Raw genomic sequence first — 5,000 nt, 5'->3', positions numbered from 1 at the left:
TCAGACAAGTACTTTGCAAATGGAGAATCAGTTGAAGTAGAAACTGACATAAGAACAGTCTCATAGTGAGATCATTACTAATGTCACAGCAGATGTTTAAAATGACCACTGTATTTAGATAAAATGAAGAAAAGAGAAAAATAATGTTTGAGCAAGATTTAATTGTGATAGAATGTGTAAGCAAGAGAAAATCCTAGCAAAGAGGAGCATAGTGACTTTTATCTCAATCTTACTTTCACATGTGTAGGTATGTATTAATCTTTATATACACTCATATATGCCTACAGTATATCTCACCACTATATTTACATGCACTCATGTACAATGTCGGTCTCAATGACATGTACATATTTTTATGTCTTTAAGTATTCCCACAGTAACTGGGAACAGAGAATATATCTATAGTGTGAGGAGAATATAACAATCATCACTCATCACTTAGTGTATAATACCAAACAAAGATGGTGTATAAGTTACAGTATGCATTACATGCTGAGGTATTGACTAGAACAGAAATGGAAATGGTACAGAAAATCACCTTCATACCTTTATTACTAGTCAGTTGTAGACATTCTGATCTGACAAATATTAGCTTACAATTATCTTATGAGCTGATAATTCTGTAAAAATATCTTACGGATTGCAATAAACAATAGCCGAAACTCTGCCTTATTTAAGGTCACTGTTATGACCACTTTTGCATTGTTTCATATTGTTGATTAAGGTCTTCACCTACTTGGTGATTTGTAAATAGTTGCATGTATTTTTGGCATTCTCATGTGGTAGAATGTGCATGTCCCTTGTTTGAATGAGGAAAGCAGCTGGAACTGTGTTCTGGGGTAATGTTAATGGCTCGGCCTCTTTGTATATATATATATACCTGAGTGTGACACTACCTTTGTCTGCAGTAGGCTTCTTACACAATATATTTAGTTGTTTTTTTTTTCCTCTCTCTCTCTCTCTCTTCTTTTTTTTGTTTTTCCCATTTTCTTATTCTTTTTCTGTACTTCTATTCTCTGATGTAAATAACAAGAGGAATGGGTTACACTCCCCCCCCCCCCCCTCCTTCCTGTCCCCCATGACAAAGCTGATATAGATCTCCATCTGTTGTAAGTGTCACTCATGGACAACCTTCTCCCCTTCTCAGACTTGTATTATACTCCTGTATTTTCTTGTACCAGTTTTTATATGATCCTCTGCTTCAACCTGTTATTATAAATACAAGTTAAAGGAGTCTTTTTTTTATATACAAAGATGATGCATGAAGTAAAACATAACTCTGCATCAATGTATAATCTCTGGTGATTCATGTCTACAGAAACCCTAGTCCATGTTTACATTTGTTGCAAATTGTCATTTTGTCTTGTATATTTATGTGCATATGTTAACACCTATTTATTGATGCAAATGTTTATCAATTGAGATAAGTTCTACAGTGAAGCTTCTTGTATTGGTGTAGATGAAATTGCATTTACTTTAATTTATTGTTATTATTGAGGATTAAAATATGGAAAATGGAATTTATTTATTATTACTGTTGTTGATACTATACATCAGTGTCATAATTATTTACCTTATTATACAATGTGGTAGATTAAAGGAGTAAATATTTTTCCTTTATGGTAATTTGAAGCACAACCTAGGCATATCATATCAAGTGTTTACAAGTAGCTATACTGCTCCATTATGGGAATTAATTCATAAAAATGTATTTTTATTGCTTTTTATAATAATAATTTTTTGTTTTCTTTTTTATGAAATATGGAATAATTTTTTTTTCCAAGTTTCCTTTTCTGTAGCGGCCAGAACTTGATGTGGAACAAATGTGCCCACCATTGTATTCGAGTCTAGCCAGGCCCAAATAAATATGGTTGTCAATTTTTCTTTATTCTTTTTAGTTATTCCTTTGTTTGGGATTGACATATTTCATATTGTGGTTACTTTGATGGACATGTCCGTATGACGGTGGATATTTTTTTCTCACCTGTAATGTTGGTATCTGTATTTTCCACTCATAGTCACTGCTGACTTGTTTCTATTTTCTGAATTCTCATCCCTGATGACAAAAGCTTACAATTGGTTTCCACTAATGGTAAATAACAAATAATTGTTAGGAAACAGCACTTCTGCCATCTCAAACATACTGTACCTCAATAAAAGCCTCTTGTTTTAGGAAGCTGGCAGATTTACATCATGATTTAAATAGGCAAAGTTACCCTAATGGCCCATTATGGCAAAAACACATGCCATGTGCACTGTAACAATATTTATTTATTGTTTAAACAGACATGGTTCCATAAGTACTTAGTCAATAAGGTCCCCCCAATCCCTTGCCCGTTGTTGTCATGGGGGGCTCAGCAGACGGAGACAGACCCAATGCAGGGATCTCCCCTGTCTCAGGCCTCAGCCCTCAACTCAACTAACTTTGCATGGCCTTTTCTCCCTTCAGCTTTCCACTTCCATCCCTTCTACTATCTATTTCCTAAGGTGTAAGAGCCGTGCTGAAAGGATGAGAGAGACATTCCTACTCTCCCAACTTCCTCAACTTCATCACCTCTACCCATACAACCTTCATCAAACACCACAACCTCCCTTATTACTACCTTATAGCCTTATTCTTCATCTCTTCAGAAAACTATCCCCTCAACAACACTCCCTCTTCCACACGCCCCCATCCTTCTACCATCACCAACCCTACAGCTCCTTACTCAGGAAACACTCTCCTTTTTCAAGAATGTCTCCAAAAACATGTAGGCAGAGTCCCTTTCCATACCCGACGTGATCGCTCCCATCTCGTAACAGTCAGATATGAAACTGGAGCTATAGCACTATCAAAACTGGCAACCCCATCCCTGCAGAACCTCATCCAATTCGTAATACTTGTACCGGAACTGTCTCTATCTCCCCAGCAAACTACCCAGTCGATACCAAAGATTGGTCAGATTGTGGAGAAGACTTGCTTGGCTGCCACAAAGTCCAGGAAGTGATATCAGTACATTGCTACTCCATTCCTCCTAGAGGTCATTGAAAGAAACCCACCAACATTGCAGAAATTACTTTCAGTACACATGACCTTCCCGTTCGTATCTATATTGGTGAGCAATCCCTCCCTGTTTGACCATACCAACCTCCTCCCTGTCAATGTCAAAACTGTTGGTGATTTGGACATCCTGCCAAACACTGCCGCTCCACAGACTGATGCCCCCCTATGTGTCCAACCCGGTCATAACAGATCAAACTGCCCTGCACACACACATGCTAACTGCAGCGGCCACCATAATGTAGTTTATAGAGGCTGTCCCACTTACAAGTTCAAGTCTGCAGTAGTAACTGTCAGATACAAAAATGGTCTCACTCTACGTGAAGCCAGACAGGAATCACGCCAACAAGGTTTCTCTTATACTCCTTACTCTAGTAATGTTGCTCGCTCTGCCCCTCCCCCTCCACCTCAAGATGTTCCTACACCCTCCCCTATACCAACTTACTTCCCCACTTCTACTTTTACATTCTACCTCACACAGTCAAATTATTTTGCCACTCTAAATCCAGACACCCCAATCTCAACTGCAGCCCCAACACCGTCCCCTCTCCCTCCCCACACTACCTGCAGCAGACAGACTACATGTTCCCCCCCTTCTTCCCCTACTGCACACTCACCTCCACATACCTTTGCCTTTATTCCTCAGACACCAGCCTCCTCTTCCCCCCCTAATAAGAAAACTTTTGTCTCACAAAACTCTCCAACCAACTCCACTGCAGAAACTATGGAAGATATCCAAAACTATATGCTTGAGAGACAAATTCCACACCTCATGCTCCCTCCACACTTGGTGTAACTGCCGATATCCATCCCTCTCCTGCTCATATTCCCCCTACACCATTTCCTCCTACTCCTTCCCAACACAACCCACCCCACTCAACTCCAACTATACATACATTCTCCCTCCCTCTATCCCCTCTGTCATTTCCACTCCCACCTGGATACACACGTGAAAAACTTGTGTAATTCCCTTACCTAAACCCACCATAGCCCATTCACACAGCTTCTTTACCCATCTTTAGCCTTTCATGATCACTAGATAGTTGACGAATAGCAACTATCACCCTTCACCTCTCCTTTAATATATTTTCCTATAGTGCTATATGACCTTAGATGTCTAGCACATTTATTTTTGCTTTTAAACCATTAACCATTAGTCACCGAGGAGTCAATTATTAATCCAATCTATTTCATCTATTTCCCTTTTTCCTTGATTTTTGGAAAGAGTCATCTTAATCATATATTTTTTATCGTTGTTAGTATTTTAATAACATTGCAATAATTATCATGTCAATAATAATAATAACAGCATCATTATTAATAGCATAAGGAAAATCATTTTCCCTCAAATTTCAGAGAATGAGGAAACCAGGCAGTCCCATGGGCTTGCTAACTAACTCCTTAAGGGCTGAGCACTTGCGGAACCATCTGTGTGTAACAAAAAACTACAGTGGATTGTACATAAACCTAGGGCCAATAGCTTCATGAGACTTGAGATAAACCCATGCTCTGAACATTTAACAGTATTTCAAGTAAAATATAAGTGCTTGTGGAATAAGTTTTATCTCATTAATTTAGTTGACTAATTTTTAATATGCTTTTGTTGTGCTATTGCCACTTTATTTGCTTACCACTACATCTCTTAGTACTGAATTTTCACAATATTTGCTTACCAGTACATCTCTTAGTACTGAATTTTCACAACTAATAATGTTTCCCAGAAATAAACATACATATCCTAGAAATTAAAGCTATTCACTTTCAATCCAGTCAAACAGCATGGGCAGCAACTGGTGGTGCCAATTACGGAGCATGTTCATTTTATTGTTAAAAATGCATTTATTTGGTAGGTTAATGGTTACAAAATAAAATATGTCAACAAGAAATGTTGAGGGGAGCGAGATGAATATTAAATATGCTACTTGTCAAAAGTTTCAGCAGTTGAGGATAGTATGGTACT

General features: G+C 38.0%; 1 protein-coding gene across 1 annotated transcript in view; it reads left to right on the top strand.

Moving 5' to 3' along the window:
- The window catches only part of LOC113818433 (ubiquitin carboxyl-terminal hydrolase 47), a gene marked incomplete at its 5' end in the record, with an annotated part of 4,010 nt that extends 2,127 nt beyond the window's left edge, over positions 1-1,883 (top strand). The window contains 1 exon segment of the mRNA XM_027370604.2: positions 1-1,883. This exon segment is cut by the window's left edge and continues 1,153 nt beyond it.
- Positions 1,884-5,000: the final 3,117 nt, after the last annotated feature.

Source organism: Penaeus vannamei, chromosome 19 (genome assembly GCF_042767895.1).
Source record: "Penaeus vannamei isolate JL-2024 chromosome 19, ASM4276789v1, whole genome shotgun sequence".
Lineage (NCBI taxonomy): Eukaryota > Metazoa > Arthropoda > Malacostraca > Decapoda > Penaeidae > Penaeus > Penaeus vannamei.
Note: the sequence above shows the minus strand (reverse complement) of the source record. Positions and strands in the feature narration are given on the sequence as shown.